The sequence below is a fragment of the Carcharodon carcharias genome, chromosome 26, assembly GCF_017639515.1.
Source record: "Carcharodon carcharias isolate sCarCar2 chromosome 26, sCarCar2.pri, whole genome shotgun sequence".
NCBI lineage: Eukaryota > Metazoa > Chordata > Chondrichthyes > Lamniformes > Lamnidae > Carcharodon > Carcharodon carcharias.
In genome coordinates this window covers 3,034,511-3,055,467 of record NC_054492.1, presented here as the reverse complement: position 1 = coordinate 3,055,467, position 20,957 = coordinate 3,034,511, and positions in this window count along the sequence as shown.

The window sequence follows — 20,957 nt, the reverse complement described above, 5'->3', positions numbered from 1 at the left end:
TGGGAGATCGGGTCAGTGTGAGAGCTATGGACAGTGTGAGAGATCAGGAACAGTGTATGGGCGATTGGGACAGTGCGAGAGAACTAGACAGTGTGAGAGTTCAGGGCAGAGTGAGAGGTCGGTGCATTGTGAGAGATGGAGCAATGTGAGAGATAGTGACAGTTTGAAAGATCAGGAACAGTGTGTGAGATTAGGACAGTGTGTTAAATCTGGTCCATGTATGAAATCAGGACAGTGTGTGAGAGATCGGGAGAGTGTCTGAGATCTAGGCCGTTTTTGAGATTGGGACACTGTGTGAGAGATCGGGACAGGATGTCAAATCAGGGCAGTGTATGAGCTTGGACAGCGTGTAGGATCAGGACAGTGTTTGAGTGATGGGACAGAGTGAGATTTGGGCAGTTTGCGAGATCAAGACAGTTTGAGAAATCAGGACAGTGTAAGAGATTGGGACAATCTAAGAGATCGGGACAGAGTGAGAGATCGGGACTGTGTGAGAGAGTGGGACTTTGTGAGAGATCTGGGCAACATTTTAGATCAGGACAGTGTGTGAACTCGGTAAAGTGTTATAGGTCCGGACAGCATGTGAAATCATGACAGTGATTGAGTGATGGCACAGTGTGAGAGATAGGGAGAGTTTGAGAGATCGAGGCAGTTTGTGAAATCGGGACAGTGTGAGAGATTGGGAGAGTGTGAGATAGTGGGTCATTGAGAGAGATCAGGGCAGTGTCATTGCTCAGGGCAGTATATAAAATTGGGACACTGAGTGAATTCGGGATTCTGTGGGAGATTGGGACAGTGTGAAAGATCGGCACAGTTTGTGAGATCGGAACAGTGTGAGAGATCAGGACATTGTGAGATATCTGGTCAGTGTGATATCAGGACACTGTAAGATGTCAGGACAGTGTGAGAGATTGGGACAGTGTGAGAGATCGGGAGAGTGTGAAGGATCAGGCAAGTGTCTGAGATCAGGTCATTGCGTGTGACATCAGGACAGTGTGAAATTCAGGACACTTAGCGAGATTGAGACATTGTAAGAGAGATCAGGACACTTTGAGTCATAGGGACAGTGAGAGGGATCAGAACAGAGTGTGAAATCGGCACAGTGAGAGAGTTCAGGACAGTGTGTGAAATCAGCACAATGAGAGAGATCGGGACAATGTGAGTCATGGCGAAAGTGAGAGAGATCAGCACAGAGTGTGAAATCGGGACAATGGGAGAGATCGGGACAGTGTGCCAGACATTGAGGTAGTGTGAGAGATTGGGACAGTGCGTGAGATCAGGACAGTATGTGAGATCAGGGCAGTATGGGAGATTGGAAAAGCGGGAGGGAGGTGAGGACAGTTTGAGAGATTGTTAGAATGTGCGACATCGGGACAGTGTCAGATATTGGGACAATTTGATAGTTCGTGACATTGTGAGAAATTGTACAGTGTTAGAGATTGGCACAGTGTGTGAGTTTGGGTCAATTTGTGACATCTGAACAGCGTGTGACATCTGAACAGCGTCAGAGATCGGGACAGCGTGTAAGATCGGGGGAGTGTGATGGATCGTGACACTGACAGAGATTGTGACAGTGTGAAAGAACGGGGCCGTGTGTGGGCCCGGGACAGTGTGAGGTGTTGGGACAGTGTACGCTATCATGACCTTGTGAGAGATACTAGAGTGTGAGAGATTGTGACAGTATGAGGGATTGTGACAGTGTGAGAGATCAGGACAATTTGAGAGGTATGGACAGTGTGAGAGATCAGGAACAGTGTGTAGGAGATTGGGACAATTCGAGCGATCAGGACAGTGTGAGAGATCGGGACAGTGTGAGAGATCGGGGCAGTGTGACATATCAGGAAAGTGTGTTCAATTTGGACAGGGTGTGAAATCATGACTCTGAGGGAGATTGGGACAGTGTGAATGATCGGGACAGTTTGAGAGATTGTGACAGTGTGAGAGATCGGGAGCTTGTGAGAGATCATGACACTGTCAAAAATTGTGACAGTGTGAAAGAATGAGGCAGTGTGTGGGCCCTTGATTGTGTGAGATGTTGGGACAGTGTGCGCTATCGGGACAGTCTGAGAGATACTAGAATGTGAGAGATTGTGACAGTGTGAGGGATCGTGTCAGTATGAGAGATCAGAACAGTGTGAGAGAACGTCACAGTGTGTGGGAGATCGGGTCAGTGTGAGAGCTATGGACAGTGTGAGAGATCAGGAACAGTGTATGGGCGATTGGGACAGTGCGGGAGAACTAGACAGTGTGAGAGTTCAGGGCAGAGTGAGAGGTCGGTGCATTATGAGAGATGGAGCAGTGTGAGAGATAGTGACAGTTTGAAAGATCAGGAAAAGTGTGTGAGATTAGGACAGTGTGTTAAATCTGGTCCATGTATGAAATCAGGACAGTGTGTGAGAGATCGGGAGAGTGTTTGAGATCTAGGCCATTATTGAGATTGGGACACTGTGTGAGAGATCGGGACAGGATGTCAAATCAGGGCAGTGTATAAGCTTGGACAGCGTGTAGGATCAGGACAGTGTTTGAGTGATGGGCCAGAGTGAGATTTGGGCAGTTTGCGAGATCAAGACAGTTTGAGAAATCAGGACAGTGTAAGAGATTGGGACAATCTAAGAGATCGGGACAGAGTGAGAGATCGGGACTGTGTGAGAGAGTGGGACTTTGTGAGAGATCTGGGCAGTGTTTTAGATCAGGACAGTGTGTGAGCTCGGTAAAGTCTTATAGGTCCGGACAGCATGTGAAATCATGACAGTGATTGAGTGATGGCACAGTGTGAGAGATGTGGAGAGTTTGAGATTTCGAGACAGTTTGTGAAATCGGGACAGTGTGAGAGATTGGGAGAGTGTGAGAGAGTGGGACATTGAGAGAGATCAGGGCAGTGTCATTGCTCAGGGCAGTGTGTAAAATTGGGACACTGAGTGAATTCGGGATTCTGTGGGAGATTGGGACAGTATGAAAGATCGGCACAGTTTGTGCGAACGGAACAGTGTGAGAGATCAGGACATTGTGAGATATCTAGTCAGTGTGATATCAGGACACTGTAAGATGTCAGGACAATGTGAGAGATTGGGACTGTGAGAGATCGGGTGAGTGTGAAGAATCGGGAGAGTGTCTGAGATCAGGTCATTGCATGTGACGTCAGGACAGTGTGAAATTCAGGACAGTTAGCAAGATTGAGACATTGTAAGAGAGATCAGGACACTTTGAGTCATAGGGACAGTGAGAGGGATCAGCACAGAGTGTGAAATCGGCACAGTGAGAGAGTTCGGGACAGTGTGTGAAATCAGCACAATGAGAGAGATCGGGACAATGTGAGTCATGGCGAAAGTGAGAGAGATCAGCACAGAGTGTGAAATCGGGACAGTGTGAGAGATCGGGACAGTGTGCCAGACATTGAGGTAGTGTGAGAGATCAGGACAGTGCGTGAGATCGTGACATTATGTGAGATCAGGGCTGTATGTGAGATCAGAAAAGTGGGAAGGAGGTGAGGACAGTGTGAGGGATTGTTAGAATGTGTGACATTGGGACAGTGTCAGGTATTGGGACAATTTGAGAGTTTGTGACATTGTGAGAAATTGTAGTGTTAGAGATTGGCACAGTGTGTGAGATTGCGTCATTTTGCGACATCCGAACAGCGTGGAACATCTGAACAGCGTCAGAGTTCGGGACAGCTTGTGAAATCTGGAGAGTGTGAGAGATCTTGACACTGACAGGGATTGTGACAGTGTGAAAGAATGGGGCCTTGTGTGTGCCCGGAACATTGTGAGGTGTTGGGACATTACGCTATCAGGACCGCGTGAGAGATACTAGTGTGTGAGAGATTATGACATTATGAGGGATTGTGACAGTGTGAGAGATCAGGACAGTTTGAGAGGTATGGAAAGTATGAGAGATCAGGAACAGTATGTAGGAGATCGGGACAATGCGAGAGATCGGGACAGTGTGAGAGATCGGGACAATGTGAGAGATCGGGACAGTGTGATATATCAGTGTGTAGAACTGGGACAGTGTGTGAAATCGGGACGCTGTGGGAGATTGGGACAGTGTGAACGATTGGAACAGTTTGAGTGATCGTGACAGATTGAGAGATCAGGAGATTGTGAGAGATCATGACACTGTCAGAAATTGTGACACAGTGAAAGAACGAGGCATTGTGTGGGCCCGTGAGAGTGTGAGATGTTGGGACAGTTTGCAATATCAGGACAGTGTGAGAGATACTAGAGTGTGAGAGTTTGTGACAGTGTGAGGGATTGGAACAATGTGAGAGATCAGGAAAGTGTGAGAGATTGGTGCAGTGTGTGGGAGAGCAGGACAGTGTGAGAGCTATGGACATTGTGAGAGATCAGGAACAGTTTGTGGGAGATCGGGATAGCGCGAGAGAACTAGACAGTGTGAGAGTTCAGGGCAGAGTGAGAGGTCGGTGCATTGTGAGAGATGGGGAAGTGTGAGAGCTAGTGACAGTTTGAGAGATGAGGAACATTCTGGGAGATTAGAACAGTGTGTGCGTTCGGGTCCGTGTATGAAATTGGGACATAGAATGAAATCAGGACAGTGTGAGAGAGATTGGGACAGTGTCTGAGATCTAGGCAGTGTGTCAGATTGGGACAGTGTGTGAGATCAGGACAGCATGTCAGACCAGGGCAGTGTGTGAGCTCAGTAAAGTGTTAGAGATCAGGACAGTGTGTCAAATTGGGACAGTGTGTGAAATCGGGATTCTGTGGGAGATTGGGACAGTGTGAAAGATCGGGACAGTTTGAGAGATTGGGACAGTGTGAGAGATCAGGACAGTGTGAGATACCTGGTCAGTGTATGATATCAGGACAGTGTAAGAGGTCGGGACAGTGGGTGCCATGTGAAACATTTTGAGAGTTCCGGAGAGTGCAAGAGAAATGTTGACATCAAGTGAAACCTTTACAGTGTGTGACAGATCAGGGTAGTGCTTGAGAAGTGGACTGTGTTTGAAGCCATGAAAATGTTAGTCGGACTGGGACAGTTCAACAGATTGGGACAGTTATAGTGATCTGGACAGTTTGAGAGTTTTGGACAATGTGTGAGATCGGGACAGTGCGTGAGATCAGGACAGTGTGTGAGAGCAGGACAGTGTGAGATGTTGGGACAGTGAGCGATATCGGGAGCATGTGAGAGATATTAGAGTGTAAGAGATTGTGAAAGTGTGAGGGATTGGGACAGTATGAGAGATCATGACATTTAAAGCGGTATGGACAGTGTGAGAGATCAGGAACAGTGTGTGGAAGATCGGGACAGTGCGAGAGATCGGGACATTATGTGAGATCAGGGCAGTATGTGAGAACAGGAGCATGGGAGGGAGGTGAGGACAGTGTGAGAGACTGTTAGAATGTGCAGCATCGGGAAAGTGTCAGATATTGGGACAATTTGAGAGTTCGTGACATTGTGAGAAATTGTACAGTGTTAGAGATTGGCACAGTGTGTGAGATTGGGTCAGTTTGCGACATCCGAATAGCGTGCGCCATCTGAACAGCTTCAGAGATTGGGACAGCATGTGAGATTGGGAGAATGTGAGAGAGCATGACACTGAGAGAGATTCTGACAGTGTGAAAGAACGGGGCAGTGTGTGGGCCCAGGAGTGTGAGGGATTGTGACAGTATGAGAGATCAGGACATTTAAAGAGGTATGGACAATATGAGATATCAGGAACAGTGTGTAGGAGATGGGGACACTGTGAGAGATCGGGACAGTGTGAGAGATCGGGACAATGTGAGAGATCGGGACATTGTTATAGATCAGTGTGTACAATTTTGGACAGTGTGTGAAATCGGGACTCTGTGGGAGATTGGGTCAGTGTGAATGATCGGGACAGTTTGAGAGATCGTGACAGGTTGAGAGATCGGGAGATTGTGAGAGATCATGACACTGTCAGAGATCATGACACAGTGAAAGAATGAGGCAGTGTGTGGGCCCGGGAGAGTGTGAGATGTTGGGACAGTGTGAGAGATCAGGACAGTGTGAGAGCTATGGACATTGTGAGAGATCAGGAACAGTTTGTGGGAGATCGGGATAGTACGAGAGAATTAGACAGTGTGAGAGTTCAGGGCAGAGTGAGAGGTTGGTGTATAGTGAGAGATGGGGTTGGGTGAGAGATAGTGACAGTTTGAGAGATGAGGAACATTGTGAGAGATTAGGACAGTGTGTGAGATCTGGTCCATGTATGAAATTGGGACATAGAATGATATCAGGACAGTGTGAGAGAGATTGGGACAGTGTCTGAGATCTAGGCAGTGTGTCAGATTGGGACAGTGTGTGAGATCAGGACAGCATGCCAGATCAGGGCAGTGTGTGAGCTCAGTAAAGTGTTAGAGATCAGGACAGTGTGTCAAATTAGGACAGTGTGTGAAATCGGGATTCTGTGGGAGATTGGGACAGTGTGAAAGATCGGGACAGTTTGAGAGATTGGGACAGTGTGAGAGATCAGGACAGTGTGAGATACCTGGTCAGTGTATGATATCAGGACAGTGTAAGAGGTCAGGACAGTGGGTGCCATGTGAAACATTTTGAGAGTTCCGGAGAGTGCAAGAGAAATTTTGACATCAAGTGAAACCTTTACAGTGTGTAACAGATCGCGGTAGTGCTTGAGAAGTGGACTGTGTTTGAAGCCATGACAATGTTAGTCGGACTGGGGCAGTTCAACAGATTGGGACAGCTGTAGTGATCTGGACAGTTTCAGAGTTTTGGACAGTGTGTGAGATCGGGACAGTGCATGAGATCAGGACAGTGTGTGAGAGCGGGACATTGTGAGAGATTTGGGACAGTGTGAGAGATCGGGAAGGTGTGTGAAACAAGGAAGTGTGAGAGATCGGGACAGTGTGTGAGATCGGGAGAGTGGGAGAGTGTCAGGATTGGGAGAGCATCTGAGATCAGGACATTGAGTGTGACATCGGGAAAGTGTTTAATTCAGGACCCTTGACGAGATCAAGACATTATGAGACACATTGGCGCAGTGTGAGTCATACTGACAGTGAGAGAGATCAGGAAAGAGTGTGAAATCAGTACAGTGAGAGTTTCGGGACAGTGTGTGAAATCAGCACAATGAGATAGATTAGGACAGTGTGAGAGATCGGGACCGTGGGCCAGACATTGAAGTAGTGTGAGAGATCGGGACAGTGCGTGAGATCGAGACATTATGTCAGATCAGGAGAGTATGTGAGAACAGGAGAGTGGGAGGGAGTTGAGGACAGTGTGAGAGATTGTTAGAATGTGCAACATCGGGAAAGTGTCAGATATTGGGACAATTTGAGAGTTCGTGACATTGTGAGAAATTGTACAGTGTTAGAGATTGGCACAGTGTGTGAGATTGGGTCAGTTTGTGACATCCGAATAGCGTGCGACGTCTGAACAGTTTCAGAGATCAGGACAGCGTGTGAGATCGGGAGAGTGTGAGAGATCATGGCACTGAGAGAGATTGTGACACTGTGAAAGAAAGGGTCAGCATGTGGACCCGGGACAGTGTGAGATGTTGGGACAGTGAGCAATATCGGGACCGTGTGAGAGATACTAGAGTGTATGAGATTGTGACAGTGTGAGGGATTGGGGCAGTATGGGAGATCAGGACATTTAAAGAGGTATGGACAGTGTGAGAGATCAGGAACGGTGTGTGGGAGATCGGGACAATGCGAGAGATCGGGGCAGTGTGAGAGATCAGGACAGTGTGCGAGATCGAGGCAGTTTGATATATCAGGACAGTGTGTAAAATTGGGACAGTGTGAGAAATCGGGACTCTGTGGGAGATTGGGACAGGGTGAAAGATCAGGACAGTTTGAGAGATTGGGACAGTTTGAGAGATCAGGGCAGATTAAGATATCTGGACAGTGTGAGATATCAGGACAGTGTAAGAGATCGGGACAGTTTGAGAGATCGGGACATTGTGAGAGATTAGGACAGTGTGTGATACAAGGACAGTGTAAGAGTTTGGGACAGTGGGTGCCATTTGAAACATTTTGTGAGTTCCAGAGAGTGCAAGAGAAATTTTGACATCAAATGAAATCTGAACAGTGTGTGACAAATCTGGAGAGTGCTTGAGATGTGGACTGTGTTTCAAGCCATGACAATATTAGTAGGATTGGCACAGTTCAAAAAATTAGGTCAGGTTTAGTGATCAGGATAATTTCAGAGATCGGGACAGTGTGTGAGATGGTGACAGTGAAAATGATCGGGGTTGTGAGAGAGATCAGGACAGTGTGTGTCATAGGCCCAGTGGGAGGGATCAGCACAGAGTGTGAAATCGGCACAGCGAGAGAGTTCGTGACATTGTGTGAAATCAGCACAGTGAGAGAGGTCGGGACAGTGTGAGTCATAGGGAAAGTGAGAGAAATCAGCACAGAGTGTGAAATCGGTAAATTGTGAGAGATCAGGACAGTGTGCCAGACATCGAGGTAGTGTGAGAGATCAGGACAGTGCATGAGATGGGGAGAGCAGGAGGGAGGTGAGGACAGTGTGAGAGATTGTTAGAATGTGCGGCATCGTGAGAGCGTCACATATTGAGACAAGTTGAGAGTTCATGACATTGTGAGAAATTGTACAGTGTTAGAGATTGGCAAAGTGCGTGAGTTTGGGTCATTTTGCAACATCCGAAAAGCGTGAAACATCGGAACAGTGTAAGAGTTCGGGAGAGTGTGTGAAATCTGGAGAGTGTGAGAGATCGTGACACAGACAGAGATTGTGACAGTGTGAAAGAATGGGGCAGTGTGTGGGCCCGGGACAGTGTGAGATGTTGGGACAGTGTGTGCTATCAGGACACTGTGAGAGATACTAGAGTGTGAGAGTTTGTGACAGTGTGAGGGATTGGGACAATGTGAGAGATCAGGACAGTGTGAGAGATCAGCGCAGTGTGTGGGAGATCAGGACAGTGTGAGAGCTATGGACTGTGTGAGAGATCAGGAACAGTTTGTGGGAGATCGGGATAGTGCGAGAGAACTAGACAGTGTGAGAGTTCAGGGCAGAGTGAGAGGTCAGTGCATTGTGAGAGATGGGGAAGTGTGAGAGATAGTGACAGTTTGAGAGATGAGGAGCATTGTGGGAGATTAATACAGTGTGTGAGATGAGGTCCGTGTATGAAATTGGGACATAGAATGAAATCAGGACAGTGTGAGGGAGATTGGGACAGTGTCTGAGATCTAGGCAGTGTGTCAGATTGGGACAGTGTGTGAGATCAGGACAGCATGTCAGACCAGGGCAGTGTGTGAGCTCAGTAAAGTGTTAGAGATCAGGACAGTGTGTCAAATTGGGACAGTGTGTGAAATCGGGATTCTGTGGGAGATTGGGACAGTGTGAAAGATTGGGACAGTTTGAGAGATTGGGACAATGTGAGAGATCAGGACAGTGTGAGATACCTGGTCAGTGTGTGATATCAGGACAGTGTAAGAGGTCAGGACAGTGGGTGCCATGTGAAACATTTTGAGAGTTCCGGAGAGTGCAAGAGAAATTTTGACATCAAGTGAAACCTTTACAGTGTGTGACAGATCAGGATAGTGCTTGACAAGTGGACTGTGTTTGAAGCCACGACAATGTTAGTCGGATTGGGACATTTCAACAGATTGGGACGGTTATAGTGATCAGGAGATTTTGAGAGATTGGGACATTGTGTGAAATCGGGAGACTGTGTGAGAGCGGGACATTGTGAGAGATTTGGGACAGTGTGAGAGATCTGGAGAGTGTGTGAAACTAGGATAATGTTAGAGATCAGGACAGTATGAGAGATCGCGAGAGTGTGAGATTGTGGGACAGTGTGAGGGATTGGGAGAGAGTCTGAGATCAGGACATTGACTGTGACGTCGGGACAGTGTGAAATTCAGTACCCTTAGCGAGATCGAGACATTTTGAGAGACATCGGCACAGTGTGAGTCATACGGACAGTGAGAGAGATCAGGAAAGAGTGTGAAATCAGTACAGTGAGAGATTTCAGGACAGTCTGAAATCAGCATTATGAGTGAGATCAGGACAGTGTGAGAGATCGGGACAGTGGGCCAGACATTGAGGTAGTGTGAGAGATCAGGACAGTGCGTGAGATCGATACATTATGTCAGATCAGGACAGTAGGTAAGAACGGGAGATTGGGAGGGCGGTGAGGACAGTGTGAGAGACTGTTAAAATGTGCAACATCGGGCGAGTGTCAGATATTGGGACAATCTGAGAGTTCATGACATTGTGAGAAATTGTACAGTGTTAGAGATTGGCACAGTATGTGAGTTTGGGTCAGTTTGCGACATCCAAACAGTGTGCGACATCTGAACAGCTTCAGAGATCAGGACAGTGTGTGAGATCGGGAGAGTGTGAGAGATCATGACACTGACAGAGATTGTGACACTGTGAAAGAAAGGCGCAGCGTGTGGGCCCGGGACAGTGTGAGATGTTGGGACAGTGAGTGATATCGGGACCGTGTGAGAGATACTAGAGTGTAAGAGATTGGGACAGTGTGAGGGATTGGGGCAGTATGAGAGATCAGGACATTGAAAGAGGTATGGATAGTGTGAGAGATCAGGAACAGTGTGTGGGAAATCGCGACAATGCGAGAGATCGGGACAGTGTGAGAGATCAGGACAGTGTGAGAGATTGAGGCAGTTTGATATATCAGGACAGTGTGTAAAGTTGGGACAGTGTGTAAAATTGGGACGCTGTGGGAGATTGGGACAGGGTGAAAGATGAGAACAGTTTGAGAGATCGGGACAGTTTGAGAGATCATGACAGTGTGAGAGATCGGGAGCTTGTGAGAGATCATGACACTGTCAGAGATTGTGACAGTGTGAAAGAACGAGGCAGTGTGTGGTCCCGGGAGAGGGTGAGATGTTGGGACAGTGTGCGATATCAGGACAGTGTGAGAGATACTAGAGTGTGAGATTTTGTGACAGTGTGAGGGATTGGGACGGTGTGAGAGATCAGGACAGTGTGAGAAATCGGCGCAGTGTATGGGAGATCAGGCAGGGTGAGAGCTATGGACAGTGTGAGAGATCAGGAACAGTTTGTGGGAGATCGGGAGTGTGGGAGAGAACTAGACAGCGTGAGAGTTCAGGGCAGAGTGAGAGGTCGGTGCATTGTAAGAGATGGGGCAGTGTTAGAGATAGTGACAGTTTGAGAGATGAGGAACAGTGTGGGAGATTAGGACAGTGTGTGAGATCGGGTGCGTTTATAAAATTGGGACATAGAATGATATCAGGACAGTGTGAGAGAGATTGGGACAGTGTCTGAGATCTAGGTAGTGTGTCAGATTGGGACAGTGTGTGAGAGATCGGGACAGCATGTCAGATCAGGGCAGTGTGTGAGCTCAGTAAAGTGTTAGAGATCAGGACAGTGTGTCAAATTGGGACAGTGCGTGAAATCAGGATTCTGTGGGAGATTGGGACAGTGTGAAAGATCGGGACAGTTTGAGAGATTGGGACAGTGTGAGAGATCAGGACAGTGTGAGAGATCGGGACAGTGTGCCAGACATTGAGGTAGTGTGAGAGATCGGGACAGTGCGTGTGATCGAGATATTATGTGAGATCAGGACAGTATGTGAGAACAGGAGAATGGGAGTGAGGTGAGGACAGTGTGAGAGACTGTTTGAAACTGCAACATCAGGAAAGTGCCAGATATTGGGACAATTTGAGATTTTGTGACATTGTGAGAAGTTGTACAATGTTAGAGATTAGCACAATGTGTGGGATTGGGTCAGTTTGCAACATCCGAACAGCATGCGACACCTGAAGAGCGTCAGAGATTGGGACAGCGTGTGAGATCGGGAGAGTGTGAGAGATCATGACACTGAGAGAGATTGTGACACTGTGAAAGAAAGGGGCAGCGTGTGGGCCCAGGACAGTGTGAGATGTTGGTACAGTGAGTGATATCGGGACCGTGTGAGAGATACTAGAGTGTAAGAGATTGTGACAGTGTGAGGGATTGGGACAGTATGAGAGATCAGGACATTTAAAGAGGTATGGACAATGTGAGAGATCAGGAACAGTGTGTGGGAGATCGGGACAATGCGAGACATTGGGACAGTGTGAGAGTTCAGGACAGTGTGGGAGATCGAGGCAGTTTGCTATATCAGGACAGTGTGTAAAATTGGGACAGTGTGTGAAATCGGGACTCTGTGGGAGATTGGGACAGTGTGAAAGGTCAGGACAGTTTGAGAGATTGGGACAGTTTGAGTGATCAGGACAGATTGAGATATCAGGACAGTGTAAGAGATTGGGGCTGTTTGAGAGATCGGGACAATGTGTGAGATCAGGACAGTGTGTGATACAAGGATGTGTGATGTAAGAGTTCGGGACAGTGGGTGCCATATGAAATATTTTGTCAGTTCCAGAGAGTGCAAGACAAATTTGACATCAGGTGAAACCTGGACAGTGTGTGACAGATCGGGATAGTGCTTGAGATGTGGACTGTGTTTGAAGCCATGACAATATTAGTCGGATTGGGACAGTTCAAAAGATGGGGTCAATTTTAGTGATCAGGACAGTTTCGGAGATCGGGACAGTGTATGAGATGGGAACAGTGAGAGAGATCGGGACAGTGTGGGAGATCGGAACAGTGTGAGAGACCGGGACATAGTGAGAGATCGGGACGGTGTGAGAGATCGGGAGAGTGTAAGAGATCGGGAGAGTGTAAGAGATCGGGAGAGTGTGAGCCATCGGGAGAGTGTCTGAGATCAGGACATTGAGTGCTACGTCGGGACAGTGTGAAATTCAGGACCGTTAGCGAGATTGAGACATTGTGAGAAAGATCGGGACAGTGAGAGAGATCAGGACAAAATGCGAAATCATCACAGTGAGAGAGATTGGGGCAGTGTGAGAGATCTGGACAGTGTGTTAGATGGTGACATTATGTGAGATCAGGACAGTGTATGAGATCGGGAGAGTGGGAGGGAAATGAGGACAATGTGAGAGATTGTTAGAATGTGCCACTTCGGGACAGTGTCAGGTATTGGGACAATTTGAGAGTTCATGACATTGTGAGAAATTGTACAGTGTTAGAGATTGGCACAGTGTGTGAGATTGGGTCAGTTTGCGACATCCGAACAGCGTGTGCCAGCTGAATCATGTCAGAGATTGGGACAGCGTGTGAGATCATGACACTGTCAGAGATTGTGACAGTATGAAAGTACGAGGCAGTGTGTGTGCGAGGGAGAGTGTGAGATGTTGGGACAGTGTGCGATATCAGGACAGTGTGAGGGATACTAGAGTGTGAGAGTTTGTGACTGTGTGAGGGATTGGGAGAGTGTGAGAGATCAGGAGAGTGTGAGAGCTATGGACAGTGTGAGAGATCAGGAACAGTTTGTGGGAGATCGGGATAGTGCGAGAGAACTAGACAGTGTGAGAGTTCAGGGCAGAGTGAGAGGTCGGTGCATTGTGAGAGATGGGGCAATGTGAGAGATAGTGACAGTTTGAGAGATGAGGAACAGTGTGGGAGATTAGGACAGTGTGTGAGATCGCGTTCATGTTTGAAATTGGGACACTGAATGAAATCAGGGCACTGTGAGGGAGATTGGGACAGTGTCTGAGATCTAGGCAGTGTGTCAGATTGGGACAGTGTGTGAGAGATCGGGACAGCTTGTCAGATCAGGGCAGTGTGTGAGCTCGGTAAAGTGTTAGAGATCAGGACAGTGTGTCAAATTGGGACAGTGTGTGAAATCGGGATTCTGTGGGAGATTGGGACAGTGTGAAAGATTGGGACAGTTTGAGAGATTGGGACAATGTGAGAGATCAGGACAGTGTGAGATACCTGGTCAGTGTATGATATCAGGACAGTGTAAGAGGTCGGGACAGTGGGTGCCATGTGAAACATTTTGAGAGTTCCGGAGAGTGCAAGAGAAATTTTGACATCAAGTGAAACCTTTGCAGTGTGTGACAGATCGGGATAATTCTTGAGAAGTGGACTGTGTTTGAAGCCACGACAATGTTAGTCAGATTGGGACATTTCTGCAGATTGGGACAGTTATAGTGATCAGGACAGTTTGAGAGATTGGGACAGTGTGTGAGATCTGGACAGTGTGTGAGAGCGGGAGATTGTGAGAGATCGGGACAGTGTGAGAGATCGGGAGGGTGTGTGAAACAAGGACATTGTGAGAGATCAGGACAGTGTGAGAGATTGGAAGAGTATGAGAGATCGGGAGAGAGTGAGGGATCGGGAGAGTGTCTGAGATCAGGACATTGAGTGTGACATTGGGTCAGTGTGAAATTCAGGACGCTTAGTGAGATCAAGACATTGTGAGAGACATCGGCACAGTGTGAGTCATACGGACAGTGAGAGAGATCAGGAAATAGTGTGAAATCAGTACAGTGAGAGAGTTTGGGACAGTGTATGAAATCAGCACAATGAGAGAATTCAGGACAGTGTGAGAGATTGGGATAGTGTGCCAGACATCGAGGTAGTGTGAGAGTTCGGGACATTTTGAGAGTTCGGGGCAGTGTAATATATCAGGACAGTGTGTACAATTGGGACAGTGTGTGAAATCGGGACTCTGTGGGAGATTGGGACAGTGTGAACGATCAGAACAATTTGAGAGATCGTGACAGTGTGAGAAATCGGGACATTGTGAGAGATCATGACATTGTCAGAGATTGTGACAGTGTGAAAGAACGAGGCAGTGTGTGGGCCTGGGAGAGAGTGAGATGTTGGGACAATGTGCGATATCAGGACAGTGTGAGAGATCGGGAGAGTGGGAGGTAAATGAGGACAATGTGAGAGATTGTTAGAATGTGCCACTTCGGGACTGTGTCAGATATTTGGACAATTTGAGAGTTCCTGACATTGTGAGAAATTGTACAGTGTTAGAGTTTGACAGAGATTGTGACAGTGTGAAAGAATGAGGCAGTGTGTGTGCCCGGGGGAGTGTGAGATGTTGGGACAGTGTACAATATCGGGACAGTGTGAGAGATACTAGACTGTGAGAGAACGTGACACGTGACAGATCAGGATAGTGCTTGAGATGTGGACTGTGATTGAAGCCATGACAATGTTAGTTGGATTCGGACAGTTCAACAGATTGGGATAGTTATAGTGATCAGGACAGTTTGAGAGATCAGAATAGTTTGTGAGATGGAGACAGTGTGTGTGTTCGGGACAGTGTGTGAGAGCAGGACAGTGTGAGAGATTGGGACAGTGTGAGAGATCTGGAGAGTTTGTGAAAACAGGACAGTGTGAGAGATCGGGACAGTGTGAGAGATCGGGAGAATGTGAGAGATCTGGAGAGTGTGAGGCACCGGGAGAGTGTCTGAGATCAGGAAATTGAGTGAGATGTTTTGACAGTGTGAAATTCAGGACCCTTAGTGATATCGAGACATTGTGAGAGAGATCGGGACATTGTGAGTCATAGGGACAGTGAGGGAGATCAGGACATATTGGGAAATTGGTACAGTGAGAGAGTTCGGGACAGTGTATGAAATCAGCACAGTGAGAGAGATCGGGACAGTGTATGAAATCAGCACAGTGAGAGAGATCGGGACAGTGAGAGATCGGGAATGTCTGCCAGACATCGAGGTAGTGTGAAGGATCAGGGCAGGGTGTGATGGGGACATGATGTGAGATCAGGACAGTATGTGAGATCGGGAGAGTGGGAGGGAGATGAGGACAGTGTGAGAGATTGTTAGAATGTGCAACATCGGGAAAGTGTCAGATATTGGGACAATTTGAGAGTTCATGACATTGTGAGAAATTGTACAGTGTTAGAGATTGGCACAATGTGTGTGATTGGGTCAGTTTGTGACATCCAAACAGCGTGCGACATCTGACCAGTTTCAGAGATTGGGACAGCGTGTGAGATTGGGAGAGTGTAATAGATCGTGACATTGACAGAGATTCTGACAGTGAAAAAGAACCGGTCAGTGTGTGGGCCCAGGACAGTGTCAGATGTTGGGACAGTATGCGATATCGGGACCATTTGAGAGATACTAGAATGTGGGAGATTGTGACAGTGCGAGGGATCGGGACAGTATGAGAGATCAGGACAGTGTGAGAGAACGGCACAGTGTTTGGGAGATCGGGACAGCGTGAGAGCTATGGACAGTGTGAGGGATCAGGAACAGCGTGTGGGAGATTGGGACAGTGCGAGAGAACTAGACAGTGTGAGAGTTCAGGGCAGAGTGAGAGGTCGGTACATTGTGAGAGATGGGGCAGTGTGAGAGATAGTGACAGTTTGAGAAATCAGGAACAGTATGGGAGATTAGGACAGTGTGTGAGATCGGGCCCGTGTGTGAAATCAGGACAGTATGTGAGATCGGGACATTGAATGAAATCAGGACAGTGTGAGAGCGATCGGGACAGTGTCTTAGATCTAGGCAGTGTGTGAGATTGGGACTGTGTGTGAGAGATCGGGACAGAATGTCAGATCAGGGCAGTTTGTGAGCTCGGTATATTTTTAGAGATCCAGACAGCGTGTGAGATCAGGACAGTGTTTGAGTGATGGGACAGTGTGAAAGAATGGGGCTGTTTGAATGATCAAGACAGTTTGAGAAATCGTGACAGTGTAAGAGATTGTGACAAGGTGAGAGGTTGGGGCAGTGTGAGAGATCGGGAATGTGTGAGAGAGTCGGACAGTGTGAGAGATCGGGACAGTGTGAGAGATCGGGACAGTGTGAGAGATCAAGGCAGTGAGATGGATCAGAACAGTGTGTGAGATCGGTAAAGTATTAGAGATCCAAACAGCATGTGAGATCATGACATTGCTTTTGTGATGGGACAGTTTGAGAGAATGGGGCAGTTTGAGAGATCAAGACAGTTTGAGAAATCGGGACAGTGTGAGAGATCCAGACAGCGTGAAAGATCGGGACAGGGTGAGTAATGGGCACAGTGTGAGAGAGTGGGACAGTGTGCGACATCAGGACATTGTGTGAGATCGGGACAGTGTGAAATATCGGGGCAGTGTGATAGATCAGGACAGTGTGTAAAGTTGGGACAGTATGTGAAATCAGGATTCTGTGGGTGATTATTCAGTGTGAAAGATTGGGAACGTTTGAGAGATCAGGACAGTGTGTGAGATTGGAACAGTGTGTTAGTTCGGGACAGTGTTTGAGAGCAGGACAGTGTGAGAGATCTGGAGAGTGTGTGAAACCAGGACAGTGTGAATGATCGGGACAGTGTGAAAGATCGGGAGAATGTGAGAGATTTGGAGAGTGTGATGGATCAGGAGAGTGTCGGAGATCAGGACATTAAGTGTGACGTCGGGACAATGTGAAATTCAGGATCCTTAGTGAGATCGAGATATTGTGAGAGAGATCGGGACAGTGTGAGTCGTAGGGACAGTGAGGGCGATCAGGACAGAGTTTTAAATTGGTACAGTGAGAGAGTTTGGTACAGTGCGTGAAATCAGCACAGTGAGAGAGATCGAGATGGTGTGAGAGATTGGGACAGTCTGCCAGACATCGAGGTAGTGTGAGAGATCAGGACAGCGCGTAAGTTGGGGACATGATGTAAGATCAGGACAGTATGTGAGATCAGGAGAGTGGGAGGGAGGTGAGGACAGTGTGAGAGATTGTTAGAATGTGTGACATCGGGAATGTGTCAGATATTGGGACAATTTGAGAGTTCGTGACATTGTGAGAAATTGTACAGTGTTAGAGACTGCCACAGTGCGTGAGATTGGGTCAGTTTGTGACATCCGAACAGTGTGCAACATCTGCGCAGCGTCAGAGATCGGAACAGCGTGTGAGATTGGGAGAGTGTGAGAGATCGTGACACTGACAGAGATTCTGACAGTGTGAAAGAACCAGCCAGTGAGTGGGCCCGGGACAGTGCCAGATGTTGGGGCAGTATGCGATATCGGGACCGTGTGAGAGATACTAGAATGTGAGAGATTGTGACAGTGTGAGGGTTCGGGACAGTATGAGAGATCAGGACAGTGTGAGAGATCGGCGCAGAGTGTGGGAGATCGGGACAGTGCGAGAGCTATGGACTTTGTGAGAGATCAGGAACAGTGTGTAGGAGATTGGGACAGTGCGATAGAACTATACAGTGTGAGAGTTCAGGGCAGAATGAGAGGTTGGTGCATTGTGAGAGATGGGGCAGTGTGAGAGATGGTGACAGTTTGAGAAATCAGGAACAGTGTGGGAACTTAGGACAGTGTGTGAGATTGAGTCCGTTTATGAAATCAGGACAGTGTGTGAGATCGGGAAATTGAATGAAATCAAGACAGTGTGAGAGAGATCGGGACAGTGTCTTAGATCTAGGCAGTGTGTGAGATGGGACAGTGTATGGGACATCGGGACAACATGTCAGATCAGGGCAGTTTGTGAGCTCGGTAAATTGTTAGAGATCCAGACAGCATGTGAGATCAGGGCAGTGTTTGAGTGATGGGACAGTGTGAGAGAATGGGGCAGTTTGATAGATCGAGACAGTTTGAGAAATCTGGACATTGTGAGAGATCCAGACAGAGTGAGAGATCGGGACAGTGTGAGTAATGGGGACAATGTGAGAGACTGGGACAGTGTACGACATCGAGACATTGTGTGAGATCAGGACAGTTTGAGAGATCAGGGCAGTGTGATAGATCAGGGCAGTGTGTAAAATTGGGACAGTGTATGAAATCAGGATTCTGTGGGAGATTGGGACAGTGTGAAAGATCGGTTCAGTTTGAGAGATCAGGAAAGTGTATGAGATCGGAACAGTGTGTGAGTTCGGGACAGTGTGTTAGAGCAGGACAGTGTGAGAGATCGGGACAGTGTGAGAGATCTGGAGAATGTGCGAGATCTGGAGAGTGTGAGGGATCGGGAGAGTGTCTGAGATCAGGACATTGAGTGTAATGTCTGGACAGTGTGAAATTGAGGACCCTTAGTGAGATTGAGTCATTGTGAGAGAGATTGGGACAGTGTGAGTCATAGGGACAGTGAGAGATCAGGACAGAATGTGAAATTGGTACAGTGAGAGAGTTTGGGATAGTGTGTGAAATCAGCACAGTGAGAGAGATCGGGACAGTGTGAGAGATCGGGACAGTCTGCCAGACATCGAGGTAGTGTGAGAGAACGGGACAGTGCGTGACATGGGGACATGATGTAAGATCAGGATACTATGTGAGATCGGGAGAATGGGAGGGAGGTGAGGACATTGTGAGAGATTGTTAGAATGTGCGACATCGGGACAGTGTCAGATATTGGGACAATTTGAGAGTTTGTGACATTGTGAGAAATTGTACAGTGTTAGAGATTGGCACAGTGTGTGAGATTGGGTCAGTTCGCGACAACCGAACAGCGTGCGACATCTGACCAGCATCAGAGATCAGGACAGCGTGCGAGATCGGGAGAGTGTGAGAGATCGTGACACTGACAGAGATTCTGACAGTGTGAAAGAACAGGGCAGTGTGTGGGCCCAGGGCAGTGTGAGATGCTGGGACAGTGTGTGATATCAGGATCGTGTGAGAGATACTACAGTGTGAGAGATTGTTACAGTGTGAGGGATTGGGACAGTATGAGCGATCAGGACAGTTTGAGAGGTATGGCCAGTCTGAGAGATCAGGAACAATGTGCGGGAGATCGGGACAATGCGAGAGATCAGGACAGTGTGAGGGATTGGGACAGTGTAAGAGATCGGGGCAGTGTGTGATATCAGACAGTGTAAGACGTCTAGACATTTGGTGCCATGTGAAATGTTTTGAGAGTTCCGGACATTGCAAGAGAAATTTTGACATCAAGTGAAACCTTTACAATGTGTGACAGATCAGGATAGTGTTTGAGATGTGGACTTTGATTGAAGCCATGACAAGGTTAGTTGGACTGGGACAGTTCAACAGATTGGGACATTTATGGTGATCAGAACAGTTTGAGAGATCAGGACATTGTGAGAGATTGGGACAGTGTGAGAGATTGGGAGGCTGTGTGAAACCAGGACAGTGTGAGAGATCGGGACAGTGTGAGAGATACTAGAGTGTGAGAGATTGTGACAATGTGAGGCATTGGGACAGTATGAGAGATCAGGACAGTTTGAGAGGCATGGACAGTCTGAGAGATCAGGAACAGTGCTTGGGAGATCAGGACAATGCGAGAGATCGGGACAGTGTGAGAAATTGGGAGAGGTTGAGAGATCGGGGCAGTGTGCTATATCAGGACAGTGTGTAAAATTAGGACAGTGTGTGAAATCTGGACACCGTGGGCAGTGTGAAAGATCGGGACACTTTGAGAGATTGGGACAGTGTGAGAGATCGGGACAGTGTGAGATATCTGGACAGTGTGAGATATCAGGACTGTGTAAGAGATCATGACAGTAGGCGTCATGTGAAACATTTTGTCAGTTCCAGACAGTGCAAGAGAAATTTTGACATCAAGTGATACCTGTACAGTGTGTGACAGATTGGAATATTGCTTGAGATCTGGACTGTGTTTGAAGCATGGCCATGTTAGTTGGAAATGGGACAGTTCAAAAGATTGGGTCAGATTTGGTGACCAGGACAGTTTCAGAGATCGGGACACTGTGTGAGATATTGGGACAGTGTGAGAGATACAACAGTGAGAGAGATTTGACAGTTTGAAAGAACAGGGTAGTGTGAGAGATCAGAGCAATGAGTGAATTGGGGACAGAGTGAGTGATGAAGACAGTGTGAGAGAACAGGACAGTGTGCAGCAACTGAACAGTGTCTGTGATCGGGGCAGTGTGTGAGATTTGGACAGTATGTCAAATGCAAACAGCGTGAGAGATCGTGGCAGTGTGAGAGATCAGGACAGTGAGAGCGATATGGACAGTGTGAAAGATCAGGAACAGAGCGTGGGACATTGGGGCATGGCGAGAGATCTAGGCAGTGTGAGAGTTCAGGGCGGTGTGAGAGGTCGGTGCAGTGTGAGAGATGGGGACAGCAAAAGAGAGATGGGGACAGTGAAAGAAAGATTGGAACAGTGAGAGAGACGGGGACAGTGTGAGAGATGGGGAGATTGTGATATAGATCGGGGTGGTGTGAGAGATCGTAAACGTGTCAGAGATCATGACAGAGTGAAAGAATGGGGCAGTGTGTGAGACCAGGACACTGT